Source organism: Labrus mixtus, chromosome 23 (genome assembly GCF_963584025.1).
Source record: "Labrus mixtus chromosome 23, fLabMix1.1, whole genome shotgun sequence".
Taxonomy (NCBI): domain Eukaryota; kingdom Metazoa; phylum Chordata; class Actinopteri; order Labriformes; family Labridae; genus Labrus; species Labrus mixtus.
In genome coordinates this window covers 21,217,797-21,235,296 of record NC_083634.1, presented here as the reverse complement: position 1 = coordinate 21,235,296, position 17,500 = coordinate 21,217,797, and the positions used below count along the sequence as shown (strand labels likewise).

Genomic DNA, 17,500 nt, shown 5'->3' with positions numbered 1-17,500 from the left:
TGTCTTTGTTTTATTCAAGCAAGTTTCACCCACTTTTAAGGTATGCTAAATTAGCTTCTCCTGTTAGCAATGTATGAATGGATATACAGACTGCTGTCCACAGATTACTTTGAGCACCGTGCTCAGGCGCGATTAGTCCTGAGGCAGTGTGAACGCAGGCCACAGGGCCAATGGGGAGGGGAGCACGGTGCAGAGAAACCGGGCCTAGTGTGAGTCAACCACACAGTACCACTGAAACCCGTTTACCTCAACCCTTAATCTGGTTTGTGTTTCCACTGCAGACTCAGATTAAGGTCTGGAGGAACATCATATCCACAAGAAAAGAAGCTCCAGGGTCTCAAAGTTCTTTGTAATCCTGGAGGCAGAAATGCAGCCAGAGTGTGTGATCTCAGCCTGCCGGGTTGTGTTGAGAATTCAGCCATTTATGGAGTCTTTCTCTTATCACACGTGTCTTTAATTACAGAGTGAACAAAGGGAAACATACCTGACATACCTGAGCCAGCTGACTGTGCTGAGTGGAAAACATCAACTTTAAAAACCAGACGTCGCTGACAGACGGGGAGTCTCTGTCTGTTCTATGTTGATGTCTTTTACATATTCTGTTTTTTATTAAGTGGAAGAGACTCACAGCTTGGAAAGTCAGGACCATTAAGGTTCAGTCTCTGGAACTAAGTATGTTAAAGCACAAGCAGGTAACCACACACACACACACACACACAGACACACACACACACACAGACACACACACACACACACACACAGACACAGAGAGAGACACACACACACACACACACACACACACACACACACACACACACACACACACACACACACACACACACACACACACACACACACACACACACACACACACACACACACACACACACACACACACACACACACACACACACACACACACACACACACACACACACACACACACACACACACACACACAGGGGTTTTGTGTCCGGTTGAACAAGCCCAGCTAGTTTTAAAGCTGCTGTTGGCCGATACAGCCAGCTGTTTACACAGACTGTTAGCTCACTGACAGACAGACACACAGGCAGACAGACACACAGACAGACACACACACAGGCAGACAGACACACAGACACACAGACAGACACACAGACACACAGACAGACAGTTTTTCGAGCTTCAAAGGAGAGATTCCTGTCGTGGCTGTGGTTACCAGCTGCGAGGTCCGCTGCTCGCCAACCAGCTACGTCTGAAGAGAGTCAACAATAACACAACAGCCACCACACAGGGAAGAATGAAGAAACTCAACCAGCCTGCCGTCACAAAATGATGTCAAGATTTCCATAATACAACTCAATCCCTCACAATGATCGATTCTTCAATAATTAATTAATGATCGATGGAATCAAAAAGTGCAGGAACTTAAAGAAGAATTTGATCTATTTCATAACAAAAGTGCTTAGAAGAGGAATAAATCCACCAAACTTCTGCACACTGTCTAAACTAAACAAAAACATTCACAACGTCAGCAGTGTTTTAGTGCTATTAAGACCACATGCAGAAGTTCACCTGCATTTTTTTGGTAATTAAAAACATGAAATTAACAAATATTTATTAAAAACAGGTGTTAATATAGTCCTAAATTTACTAGAGTCATATTACATATTAATTATAACTGATGGAAGTCACTCGACATCCTGGAAAACACAGTTTGTGTGTTTATACAGGTGTTCTTATTTATCATACTTAACGAGGACACACTTCAAAATAAAGACCAGTTCTTTGGCACCACCTGTCCTAATGGGGGGGTTGAGTGCTGTTTATGCTTTAAGGTTGTAGAAATATATACAATACTTCCATACCACATATTTCAAAAAGACACAAAAAAGAGTTTTATCCACCGAAGCAACAGGAACATTGTAGAGGAATGAATCCATCAAAAATGGGACGCTAAAACTTCATGTTGGAAATATTGCCAATGTTTTGTGCAATCTGACCAGAGCTCCCTTGCAATTTCCAATATTTGAAAACATGAAAATACCCAGTATTCAGTATTCTGGTACCATTACAACACTGATGCAGAGTTACAAAAGGTCTGAAAGTGCTGAAGTTACTAAACGTTAAAACATTCTTCTTGTTTTTGTAAACATTGAGAGTCCAGCTAACTGAGTTCTTATTGATCAGAACACATCTGTCTGCTCACACAGTGATGTGATTACAGTGGAGACACACACACACTCAGTTCCCATGTGAAGGCCTCTCTGCAGGAATGTGATAATGAATGGTCTTCATACCACACACACACACACATACACACACAGCTAAAGATAGCAGCAGCTCGACCTGACGCCCACTTTGTAAAGAACATCTCACTCTCTGTGACTCTGATGAACGTCTGTTCACACGACAAAGGCTGCGTGATGCCTTCATGTGCAATTGGAAATATTAGAATCCCAGACCTCAGTCTGCAGTAAAAAACAAACTGCTGTACCTCAGTCCGTACATTACATCAAACTGCTGTACCTCAGTCCATACATCAAACTATTGTACCTCAGTCCATACATCAAACTGCTGTACCTCAGTCCATACATCAAACTGCTGTACCTCAGTCCATACATCAAACTGCTGTACCTCAGTCCATATATCAAACTGCTGTACCTCAGTCCATACATTACATCAAACTGCTGTACCTCAGTCCATACATTACATCAAACTGCTGTACCTCAGTCCATACATTACATCAAACTGTTGTACCTCAGTCCATACATCAAACTGCTGTACCTCAGTCCATACATCAAACTGCTGTACCTCAGTCCATACATTACATCAAACTGCTGTACCTCAGTCCATACATCAAACTGCTGTACCTCAGTCCATACATTACATCAAACTGCTGTACCTCAGTCCATACATCAAACTGCTGTACCTCAGTCCATACATCAAACTGCTGTACCTCAGTCCATACATCAAACTGCTGTACCTCAGTCCATACATCAAACTGCTGTACCTCAGTCCATACATTACATCAAACTGTTGTACCTCAGTCCATACATTACATCAAACTGTTGTACCTCAGTCCATACGTTACATCAAACTGCTGTACCTCAGTCCGTACATTACATCAAACTGCTGTACCTCAGTCCATACATTACATCAAACTGCTGTACCTCAGTCCATACATTACATCAAACTGCTGTACCTCAGTCCATACATCAAACTATTGTACCTCAGTCCATACATCAAACTGCTGTACCTCAGTCCATACATCAAACTGCTGTACCTCAGTCCATACATCAAACTGCTGTACCTCAGTCCATACATCAAACTGCTGTACCTCAGTCCATACATTACATCAAACTGTTGTACCTCAGTCCATACATTACATCAAACTGCTGTACCTCAGTCCGTACATTACATCAAACTGCTGTACCTCAGTCCATACATCAAACTATTGTACCTCAGTCCATACATCAAACTGCTGTACCTCAGTCCATACATCAAACTGTTGTACCTCAGTCCATACATCAAACTATTGTACCTCAGTCCATACATCAAACTGCTGTACCTCAGTCCATACATCAAACTGCTGTACCTCAGTCCATACATCAAACTGCTGTACCTCAGTCCATACATCAAACTGCTGTACCTCAGTCCATACATTACATCAAACTGTTGTACCTCAGTCCATACATCAAACTATTGTACCTCAGTCCATACATCAAACTGCTGTACCTCAGTCCATACATTACATCAAACTGTTGTACCTCAGTCCATACATCAAACTGCTGTACCTCAGTCCATACATCAAACTGCTGTACCTCAGTCCATACATTACATCAAACTATTGTACCTCAGTCCATACATTACATCAAACTATTGTACCACAGTCCATACATTACATCAAACTGTTGTACCTCAGTCCATACATCAAACTGCTGTACCTCAGTCCATACATTACATCAAACTGTTGTACCTCAGTCCATACATTACATCAAACTGCTGTACCTCAGTCCATACATTACATCAAACTGTTGTACCTCAGTCCATACATCAAACTGCTGTACCTCAGTCCATACATTACATCAAACTGTTGTACCTCAGTCCATACATTACATCAAACTGTTGTACCTCAGTCCATACATCAAACTGTTGTACCTCAGTCCATACATCAAACTGTTGTACCTCAGTCCATACATCAAACTGTTGTACCTCAGTCCATACATCAAACTGCTGTACCTCAGTCCATATATCAAACTGCTGTACCTCAGTCCATACATTACATCAAACTGTTGTACCTCAGTCCATACATTACATCAAACTGTTGTACCTCAGTCCATACATTACATCAAACTGTTGTACCTCAGTCCATACATTACATCAAACTATTGTACCTCAGTCCATACATCAAACTATTGTACCTCAGTCCATACATTACATCAAACTGTTGTACCTCAGTCCATACATTACATCAAACTGTTGTACCTCAGAAAATACATTACATCAAACTATTGTACCTCAGTCCATATATTACATCAAACTGTTGTACCTCAGTCCATACATCAAACTGTTGTACCTCAGTCCATACATCAAACTGCTGTACCTCAGTCCATACATTACATCAAACTGTTGTACCTCAGTCCATACATTACATCAAACTGCTGTACCTCAGTCCATACATCAAGCTGTTGTACCTCAGTCCATACATCAAACTGTTGTACCTCAGTCCATACATCAAACTGCTGTACCTCAGTCCATACATTACATCAAACTGTTGTACCTCAGTCCATACATTACATCAAACTGCTGTACCTCAGTCCATACATTACATCAAACTGCTGTACCTCAGTCCATACATCAAACTGCTGTACCTCAGTCCATACATCAAACTGTTGTACCTCAGTCCATACATTACATCAAACTGCTGTACCTCAGTCCATACATCAAACTGCTGTACCTCAGTCCATACATTACATCAAACTGTTGTACCTCAGTCCATACATCAAACTGTTGTACCTCAGTCCATACATTACATCAAACTGTTGTACCTCAGTCCATACATTACATCAAACTGCTGTACCTCAGTTAATACATCAAACTGCTGTACCTCAGTCCATACATCAAACTGCTGTACCTCAGTCCATACATCAAACTGTTGTACCTCAGTTAATACATCAAACTGCTGTACCTCAGTCCATACATCAAACTGCTGTACCTCAGTCCATACATCAAACTGTTGTACCTCAGTTAATACATCAAACTGCTGTACCTCAGTCCATACATCAAACTGTTGTACCTCAGTCCATACATCAAACTGTTGTACCTCAGTCCATACATTACATCAAACTGTTGTACCTCAGTCCATACATTACATCAAACTGCTGTACCTCAGTTAATACATCAAACTGCTGTACCTCAGTTAATACATCAAACTGCTGTACCTCAGTCCATACATCAAACTGCTGTACCTCAGTCCATACATCAAACTGTTGTACCTCAGTTAATACATCAAACTGCTGTACCTCAGTCCATACATCAAACTGTTGTACCTCAGTCCATACATCAAACTGTTGTACCTCAGTCCATACATTACATCAAACTGTTGTACCTCAGTCCATACATTACATCAAACTGTTGTATCTCAGTCCATACATCAAACTGTTGTACCTCAGTCCATACATTACATCAAACTATTGTACCTCAGTCCATACATTACATCAAACTGTTGTACCTCAGTCCATACATTACATCAAACTGTTGTACCTCAGTTAATACATCAAACTGCTGTACCTCAGTCCATACATCAAACTGCTGTACCTCAGTCCATACATCAAACTATTGTACCTCAGTCCATACATCAAACTGCTGTACCTCAGTCCATACATCAAACTGCTGTACCTCAGTCCATACATCAAACTATTGTACCTCAGTCCATACATCAAACTATTGTACCTCAGTCCATACATTACATCAAACTGTTGTACTTCAGTCCATACATTACATCAAACTATTGTACCTCAGTCCATACATCAAACTGCTGTACCTCAGTCCATACATTACATCAAACTATTGTACCTCAGTCCATACATTACATCAAACTGCTGTACCTCAGTCCATACATCAAGCTGTTGTACCTCAGTCCATACATCAAACTGTTGTACCTCAGTCCATACATCAAACTGCTGTACCTCAGTCCATACATTACATCAAACTGTTGTACCTCAGTCCATACATTACATCAAACTGCTGTACCTCAGTCCATACATCAAGCTGTTGTACCTCAGTCCATACATTACATCAAACTGCTGTACCTCAGTCCATACATCAAACTGCTGTACCTCAGTCCATACATCAAACTGTTGTACCTCAGTCCATACATTACATCAAACTGCTGTACCTCAGTCCATACATCAAACTGCTGTACCTCAGTCCATACATTACATCAAACTGTTGTACCTCAGTCCATACATCAAACTGTTGTACCTCAGTCCATACATTACATCAAACTGTTGTACCTCAGTCCATACATTACATCAAACTGCTGTACCTCAGTTAATACATCAAACTGCTGTACCTCAGTTAATACATCAAACTGCTGTACCTCAGTCCATACATCAAACTGCTGTACCTCAGTCCATACATCAAACTGTTGTACCTCAGTTAATACATCAAACTGTTGTACCTCAGTCCATACATCAAACTGTTGTACCTCAGTCCATACATTACATCAAACTGTTGTACCTCAGTCCATACATTACATCAAACTGTTGTACCTCAGTCCATACATCAAACTGTTGTACCTCAGTCCATACATTACATCAAACTGTTGTACCTCAGTCCATACATTACATCAAACTGTTGTACCTCAGTTAATACATCAAACTGCTGTACCTCAGTCCATACATCAAACTGCTGTACCTCAGTCCATACATCAAACTATTGTACCTCAGTCCATACATCAAACTGCTGTACCTCAGTCCATACATCAAACTGCTGTACCTCAGTCCATACATCAAACTATTGTACCTCAGTCCATACATCAAACTATTGTACCTCAGTCCATACATTACATCAAACTGTTGTACCTCAGTCCATACATTACATCAAACTATTGTACCTCAGTCCATACATCAAACTGCTGTACCTCAGTCCATACATTACATCAAACTATTGTACCTCAGTCCATACATTACATCAAACTATTGTACCTCAGTCCATACATTACATCAAACTATTGTACCTCAGTCCATACATCAAACTATTGTACCTCAGTCCATACATTACATCAAACTGCTGTACCTCAGTCCATACATCAAACTATTGTACCTCAGTCCATACATCAAACTGTTGTACCTCAGTCCATAAATCAAACTATTGTACCTCAGTCCATACATCAAACTGCTGTACCTCAGTCCATACATCAAACTATTGTACCTCAGTCCATACATCAAACTATTGTACCTCAGTCCATACATCAAACTATTGTACCTCAGTCCATACATTACATCAAACTATTGTACCTCAGTCCATACATCAAACTGCTGTACCTCAGTCCATACATCAAACTGCTGTACCTCAGTCCATACATCAAACTGCTGTACCTCAGTCCATACATTACATCAAACTGTTGTACCTCAGTCCATACATTACATCAAACTGTTGTACCTCAGTCCATACATCAAACTATTGTACCTCAGTCCATACATCAAACTATTGTACCTCAGTCCATACATTACATCAAACTGTTGTACCTCAGTCCATACATTACATCAAACTGTTGTACCTCAGAAAATACATTACATCAAACTATTGTACCTCAGTCCATATATTACATCAAACTGTTGTACCTCAGTCCATACATCAAACTATTGTACCTCAGTCCATACATCAAACTGCTGTACCTCAGTCCATACATTACATCAAACTATTGTACCTCAGTCCATACATTACATCAAACTGTTGTACCTCAGAAAATACATTACATCAAACTATTGTACCTCAGTCCATACTTTACATCAAACTGCTGTACCTCAGTCCATACATTACATCAAACTGCTGTACCTCAGTCCATACATTACATCAAACTATTGTACCTCAGTCCATACATCAAACTATTGTACCTCAGTCCATACATTACATCAAACTGTTGTACCTCAGTCCATACTTTACATCAAACTGTTGTACCTCAGTCCATACATTACATCAAACTGTTGTACCTCAGTCCATACATCAAACTATTGTACCTCAGTCCATACATTACATCAAACTATTGTACCTCAGTCCATACATTACATCAAACTGCTGTACCTCAGTCCATACATTACATCAAACTATTGTACCTCAGTCCATACTTTACATCAAACTATTGTACCTCAGTCCATACATTACATCAAACTGTTGTACCTCAGTCCATACATTACATCAAACTGCTGTACCTCAGTCCATACATCAAACTATTGTACCTCAGTCCATACATTACATCAAACTGTTGTACCTCAGTCCATACATTACATCAAACTGTTGTACCTCAGTCCATACATTACATCAAACTATTGTACCTCAGTCCATACATTACATCAAACTGCTGTACCTCAGTCCATACATTACATCAAACTGTTGTACCTCAGTCCATACATTACATCAAACTGTTGTACCTCAGTCCATACATTACATCAAACTGCTGTACCTCAGTCCATACATTACATCAAACTGCTGTACCTCAGTCCATACATTACATCAAACTGCTGTACCTCAGTCCATACATTACATCAAACTGTTGTACCTCAGTTAATACATCAAACTGCTGTACCTCAGTCCATACATCAAACTGTTGTACCTCAGTCCATACATCAAACTGTTGTACCTCAGTCCATACATTACATCAAACTGTTGTACCTCAGTCCATACATTACATCAAACTGTTGTATCTCAGTCCATACATCAAACTGTTGTACCTCAGTCCATACATTACATCAAACTATTGTACCTCAGTCCATACATTACATCAAACTGTTGTACCTCAGTCCATACATTACATCAAACTGTTGTACCTCAGTTAATACATCAAACTGCTGTACCTCAGTCCATACATCAAACTGCTGTACCTCAGTCCATACATCAAACTATTGTACCTCAGTCCATACATCAAACTGCTGTACCTCAGTCCATACATCAAACTGCTGTACCTCAGTCCATACATCAAACTATTGTACCTCAGTCCATACATCAAACTATTGTACCTCAGTCCATACATTACATCAAACTGTTGTACTTCAGTCCATACATTACATCAAACTATTGTACCTCAGTCCATACATCAAACTGCTGTACCTCAGTCCATACATTACATCAAACTATTGTACCTCAGTCCATACATTACATCAAACTGCTGTACCTCAGTCCATACATCAAGCTGTTGTACCTCAGTCCATACATCAAACTGTTGTACCTCAGTCCATACATCAAACTGCTGTACCTCAGTCCATACATTACATCAAACTGTTGTACCTCAGTCCATACATTACATCAAACTGCTGTACCTCAGTCCATACATCAAGCTGTTGTACCTCAGTCCATACATTACATCAAACTGCTGTACCTCAGTCCATACATCAAACTGCTGTACCTCAGTCCATACATCAAACTGTTGTACCTCAGTCCATACATTACATCAAACTGCTGTACCTCAGTCCATACATCAAACTGCTGTACCTCAGTCCATACATTACATCAAACTGTTGTACCTCAGTCCATACATCAAACTGTTGTACCTCAGTCCATACATTACATCAAACTGTTGTACCTCAGTCCATACATTACATCAAACTGCTGTACCTCAGTTAATACATCAAACTGCTGTACCTCAGTTAATACATCAAACTGCTGTACCTCAGTCCATACATCAAACTGCTGTACCTCAGTCCATACATCAAACTGTTGTACCTCAGTTAATACATCAAACTGTTGTACCTCAGTCCATACATCAAACTGTTGTACCTCAGTCCATACATTACATCAAACTGTTGTACCTCAGTCCATACATTACATCAAACTGTTGTACCTCAGTCCATACATCAAACTGTTGTACCTCAGTCCATACATTACATCAAACTGTTGTACCTCAGTCCATACATTACATCAAACTGTTGTACCTCAGTTAATACATCAAACTGCTGTACCTCAGTCCATACATCAAACTGCTGTACCTCAGTCCATACATCAAACTATTGTACCTCAGTCCATACATCAAACTGCTGTACCTCAGTCCATACATCAAACTGCTGTACCTCAGTCCATACATCAAACTATTGTACCTCAGTCCATACATCAAACTATTGTACCTCAGTCCATACATTACATCAAACTGTTGTACCTCAGTCCATACATTACATCAAACTATTGTACCTCAGTCCATACATCAAACTGCTGTACCTCAGTCCATACATTACATCAAACTATTGTACCTCAGTCCATACATTACATCAAACTATTGTACCTCAGTCCATACATTACATCAAACTATTGTACCTCAGTCCATACATCAAACTATTGTACCTCAGTCCATACATTACATCAAACTGCTGTACCTCAGTCCATACATCAAACTATTGTACCTCAGTCCATACATCAAACTGTTGTACCTCAGTCCATAAATCAAACTATTGTACCTCAGTCCATACATCAAACTGCTGTACCTCAGTCCATACATCAAACTATTGTACCTCAGTCCATACATCAAACTATTGTACCTCAGTCCATACATCAAACTATTGTACCTCAGTCCATACATTACATCAAACTATTGTACCTCAGTCCATACATCAAACTGCTGTACCTCAGTCCATACATCAAACTGCTGTACCTCAGTCCATACATCAAACTGCTGTACCTCAGTCCATACATTACATCAAACTGTTGTACCTCAGTCCATACATTACATCAAACTGTTGTACCTCAGTCCATACATCAAACTATTGTACCTCAGTCCATACATCAAACTATTGTACCTCAGTCCATACATTACATCAAACTGTTGTACCTCAGTCCATACATTACATCAAACTGTTGTACCTCAGAAAATACATTACATCAAACTATTGTACCTCAGTCCATATATTACATCAAACTGTTGTACCTCAGTCCATACATCAAACTATTGTACCTCAGTCCATACATCAAACTGCTGTACCTCAGTCCATACATTACATCAAACTATTGTACCTCAGTCCATACATTACATCAAACTGCTGTACCTCAGTCCATACATTACATCAAACTATTGTACCTCAGTCCATACATCAAACTATTGTACCTCAGTCCATACATTACATCAAACTGTTGTACCTCAGTCCATACTTTACATCAAACTGTTGTACCTCAGTCCATACATTACATCAAACTGTTGTACCTCAGTCCATACATCAAACTATTGTACCTCAGTCCATACATTACATCAAACTATTGTACCTCAGTCCATACATTACATCAAACTGCTGTACCTCAGTCCATACATTACATCAAACTATTGTACCTCAGTCCATACTTTACATCAAACTATTGTACCTCAGTCCATACATTACATCAAACTATTGTACCTCAGTCCATACATTACATCAAACTGCTGTACCTCAGTCCATACATCAAACTATTGTACCTCAGTCCATACATTACATCAAACTGTTGTACCTCAGTCCATACATTACATCAAACTGTTGTACCTCAGTCCATACATTACATCAAACTATTGTACCTCAGTCCATACATTACATCAAACTGCTGTACCTCAGTCCATACATTACATCAAACTGTTGTACCTCAGTCCATACATTACATCAAACTGTTGTACCTCAGTCCATACATTACATCAAACTGCTGTACCTCAGTCCATACATTACATCAAACTGCTGTACCTCAGTCCATACATTACATCAAACTATTGTACCTCAGTCCATACATTACATCAAACTGCTGTACCTCAGTCCATACATTACATCAAACTGTTGTACCTCAGTCCATACATTACATCAAACTATTGTACCTCAGTCCATACATTACATCAAACTGTTGTACCTCAGTCCATACATTACATCAAACTGTTGTACCTCAGTCCATACATTACATCAAACTATTGTACCTCAGTCCATACATTACATCAAACTGCTGTACCTCAGTCCATACATTACATCAAACTGTTGTACCTCAGTCCATACATTACATCAAACTATTGTACCTCAGTCCATACATCAAACTATTGTACCTCAGTCCATACATTACATCAAACTATTGTACCTCAGTCCATACATTACATCAAACTATTGTACCTCAGTCCATACATTACATCAAACTGTTGTACCTCAGTCCATACATCAAACTGCTGTACCTCAGTCCATACATCAAACTGTTGTACCTCAGTCCATACATTAAACTATTGTACCTCAGTCCATACATCAAACTGTTATACCTCAGTCCATACATCAAACTGTTGTACCTCAGTCCATACATTAAACTATTGTACCTCAGTCCATACATCAAACTATTGTACCTCAGTCCATACATTACATCAAATTGTTGTACCTCAGTCCATACATCAAACTATTGTACCTCAGTCCATACATCAAACTATTGTACCTCAGTCCATACATCAAACTATTGTACCTCAGTCCATACATCAAACTGCTGTACCTCAGTCCATACATTACATCAAACTGCTGTACCTCAGTCCATACATTACATCAAACTGCCGTCTGACATCTTGTAAAGCTTCCCGTTATCTTCCATTAAGACAGCGTGAAATTTACTTTACCTTTTTTATTGCTACACTTTTTTTTGTTCTCAACTAAGGAAATGACTTTTTGATCCAGTAGATGTCGCCTTTCAGCTCCAGCATGAAACCAAAACAAACTGCTGTTAGGCCACGCTTCCTCCATACTGATGCCTCCGCTCTCCTACAGAGACACACCTCCAACCCCTCTCCACTCACGTTCACATGAAGGAGTTATCAATCAGAACGCCCTAATTAAGAACCAATAAGAACAAGCAGCGGACGAAATCAGCTGTGACCTGCATTGTTGTGTTAGCATGCTAATGGTAGCGCTCTTTAGTTAGCTCGTAGCTTCACATTGCTGTGTTAGCATGCTAATGTTAGCGCTCTTTAGTTAGCTCGTAGCTTCACATTGTTGTGTTAGCATGCTAATGTTAGCGCTCTTTAGTTAGCTCGTCGCTTCACATTTCATGTAAACTGACACAGAATGAGCGTGATCTAAAAACTCTTACTAACATCCAAATAATCAGTGAGTATGTTCTTCTTCTTCTCTCTAGTTCTTGACTAAAACAGCTTTTATACACAAGGGGAGGAGCCGGCCGTCCCGTCCATGTAAACACGGCTCTGACAACAACACAGCCAGCGGGACTCGAGCTTCTCCCTCATTGTAGACAGTCAGGACTCAGAGACACATTTACACAGGACAGACTTTATGATTTATTTATGAGGAACATGTTGAACATTCTTCTTTTAATTAAAGTTTGTAAAAGTAGAAAAATACAAATTTCTTTTGAGTTAAATTGATTGTTTTGTGAACTGAACTGCCATGAATGAGAGTGACCATGGCTGTACACTTCTTTTCACAATGCATTGTGGGATACAATGAGTGCCCTGTATATGGTATGGACACCACAACAACATGTGAGTGATTTCAGACACTGGGTGCATTCGAATTGTCCCTCCTATCTCCTTCCACTATCCATAAAAGGACTCTTTATCCCAGAATTCCCTGCGGTACTTCACACCTACGTGTGACGTAAAGGGGGGACCGGAACCTGAGGGAGACCCCACAGGAAGGCGGCAAGGTGATAAAACTCTGAGACTCCCCTTGTTCTCTCTCTTTCCACGCGCTGACTTGAAGTGCTCGGAGACCAAAGCTCACCTCCTGTTTCCTGCAACAATCTTCCTTTGTTTTAAATTTTGGCGCGCAGGTAATCCGCGGCCGGCAGTGTTCCAAATCCCGAGCTCGGATTGTCCAGTGAACGCATCTCAGTTTCTCGGAGAGCGTTAGGCTATAACAGATTATCAGAACGATAACGGTCTTATTCCGTCCTGCAACGAAAGGACATCAACGGACATCTTTCCCCTCGACGGAGAACCAACGAAGCCGCTCTTGCCGTAAGGGACCCTCGCCATCAGATGCCTCTGCACCAGGACGGACAGAAGATCTGTTTTTATCACCGGACTCCTTTTTTCTTCACCGATCGCAGGCAAAGCGATTCACAAGTGAGGCTTAATTAGGTCTGGGCAGAATTAGCTTTAGAGAGTGTTTTTAACAATTGATTGATTGAAGCAGAAACTGTAATTTTTATCTTTGTTGGACCGTCGCGTCCTGAGTTTTACCTGTTTAAAACTCTTGTTGTTGTTTCGGACCACTGCGTCCTATATGTGTTTAGCGTAACAGCGTTATAACCGGGTGTTATTCTTCTGATCAGAGAGGCCAGTGTAAGCCGTATTAACTTGAATTCGGCCATTGGTTTGTTTCTGTGAATGAAGGGAATTACTCCGAGTTGTGGTGCGGGATTCAGACTGTGATCCGGCCTCTTCAGGCACGCATTTCTCTCCTCCTCTACGCTCCTCTTCTATCCTTTTTCTTCCCCTTTGACTAACACACAGACACAGACACACACACACACACACACACAGACACACACACAGACACACACACACACACACACACAGACACACACACAGACACACACACAGACACACACACACACACAGACACACACACAGACACACACACAGACACACACACACACACACACACAGACACACACACAGACACACACACAGACACACACACAGACACAGACACACACACACACACACACACACAGACACACACACAGACACACACACACACACACACACAGACACACACACACACACACAGACACACACACAGACACACACACAGACACACACACACAGACACACACACACACACAGACACACAGACACACACACAGACACACACACACACACACAGACACACACACACACACAGACACACACACACACAGACACACACACACACACACAGACACACACACACACACAGACACACACACACACACACAGACACACACACACACACACAGACACACACACACACACACACAGACACACACACACACACACAGACACACACACACACAGACACACACACACACACACAGACACACACACACACACACACACACACACAGACACACACACACACACACAGACACACACACACAGACACACACACACACACACACACACAGAGACACACACACACACACACACACACACACACACAGACACACACACACACACACACACACACAGAGACACACACACACACACACACGAGGTGAACCTCTGCTGATCTCTAAAAGTTTCGACAAACACAAAACGTCTTGAAGTCTGTGGACACGCCGACCTCCTGTTCTCCGTCTGCTTGACCAAAACAAACTCTGATTTGATCAACTTCATGACTCAGCTTGTTCGTTCACGTCTTGTTGCTACACGTGTCCACAAAGTCGTCTTAGATATTCAAGACGTCAACAATAACAAGTTTCATTCAGACCGTCTTTACATCGATGACGATCATTTGCATCACAGATCACACGCCTTCTCGAGGTCATACCTCAGTCAAAACTGAAAACACAGAAACGAGACAAAAACATTTCTGGGGTCAGAGGTCAGATCTCTGATGACACCAAAAATCATGACTCCACTTAGAAAGCAGACGAAGAAACCTGGGCTTTGCTCCTGCCTCAGAATCTTCAGTTTTAAAGGTTCACATCCATGTGTGCACTGCTAGCACGAGCTGCTAAAGGCTAATTCAGCTACTCGCAATGGAGACCCTTTTTATGACTGCAGTTCCGCTACAGTGCCGTAATGAAACTCCGCCCTCTTTACTCTAAATATCACAGATTGAAGCGGCAGCCTGAATAGAGATAAAGAGTAAAGATTCATGTAGTTTCAGGTTTAAAGGGGCGGTAAGGTGAGAAGACTGACCATGTAACTTCCACTTCCTGAAGATCAAACTATCTGATAGATCTGAGCAAAATGAACCTGCCTGAGAATCTTCATGTTTCTAAACTCTCCACTGTTGTTAAGACAGCCAGTTACTAAATCGGCACTCAGCAGCTTTCTTTTTCTGGAACAAATTGTGAGGAAAGCAAATTCCATCTGTGCCCGTCCTCTTTCTGCTCCCCTCTTTAAAGTTCATCTTTAAGGTACGTTTTGTTTTCCTTTTAATGGATTTTTTTTTGTGTATTTTAAAGTGTAACAGGTTTATTTATTATCATGTCTGAGCTGCTTCAGTCCCTAAATATCTTTAATTTATCGACTTTTTGTGAAAGAGGGGCAGATATTATAAGATTAGTCTTCTTTCTGCTCCTTTTCATTTAAAATTTGAGAGTTTATGTTTGTTTGTTTTTCTTAACTTTATTGTTTGTTTGAATGAAATAAAATTTACAAATAAAAAAAAACAACTTTAAAATAACAACAAATTACAATTTTGATTAAACTGTTTCCGTCATACAATAGATGATCTTTGGTTAATTAAAAATATCTGAAAGGCCGATAACTTAATTATTTTTTTGAACTGTTTTTGACAGTTTTGTGTTCCATATATTTATAGTATTGTTTATTATTTTTACCGGGGATCTCTGACCGTCTTCTTTTGGAGTTAGCCTATTTGTTTTGCTCCCCTCTGGTTGGAGGTGCAGGCTGCCCTCTTTAAGGTACTAAGGTATTTTTTTGTGTATTTTAAAGTGTAACAGGTTTATTTATTATGGTGTCTGAGCTGCTTCAGTCCCTAAATATCTTTAATTTATCGACTTTTTATGATAAAAGTTAAAATAACAACAAATTATAATTTTGTTTAAACTGTTTCCGTCATACAATAGATGATCTTTGGTTAATTAAAAACATCTGAAAGGCCGATAATTTAATTATTTTTTAACTGTTTTTCCGGTTTTGTGTTCCATATATTTATAGTATTATTTTTACCGGGATGATTCACCTCCACGCGCTGATCCGGTTATAAAGTCCCCATGAAACCAAACAAACACGTAAACAGAGTCAAGGAGAGTCCGGATCCCGGTTCGGGCCTGTCGGTACCGGGACACACGGACGGTGTCAGAGTCAAAAAGTTGGGTGGGGGCGCTGCTGACACACGCACGCACGCACGCGCACGCGCACGCGCACACACACACACACACACACACACACACACACACACACACACACACACACACACACACACACACACACACACACACACGATAAAAAAAAGTTTTAGCACTCACTAATTTCGTTCCTCCGGTGTAACGGCAGCTCCCTCTCGACTTTTCTTGGGGCTGACGTCACCGTCCGGTTGCCGTGACCGCCGGTGGAAGGAATGAAGAGGAGAAACAAAATGAAGGAAAGTTGCGGCCCGCTGCGGGGCGGAGAATCACGGCACGTCCGGCACAAACT

At 40.7% G+C, this 17,500-nt stretch overlaps 2 protein-coding genes across 3 annotated transcripts in view; both read right to left on the bottom strand.

Moving 5' to 3' along the window:
- The window catches only part of LOC132958100 (mucin-2-like), a 175,558-nt gene that overhangs the window by 63,721 nt on the left and 94,337 nt on the right, over window positions 1–17,500 (bottom strand). The gene's annotated exons all lie outside the window — the stretch shown is intronic.
- kif1c (kinesin family member 1C) overlaps window positions 1–17,500 on the bottom strand; it is a 47,860-nt gene that overhangs the window by 30,140 nt on the left and 220 nt on the right. Inside the window, exons 1-2 of one of the 2 annotated variants that reach the window (XM_061030716.1) lie at window positions 17,332–17,500; window positions 17,033–17,133 (exon numbers count right to left, since the gene is read on the bottom strand). The exon at window positions 17,332–17,500 is cut by the window's right edge and continues 220 nt beyond it. The gene's annotated coding sequence lies outside the window, so the exon portion shown is untranslated. The remainder of the gene's footprint in view (window positions 1–17,032; window positions 17,134–17,331) is intronic. The other variant, XM_061030715.1, reaches the window with a different exon arrangement.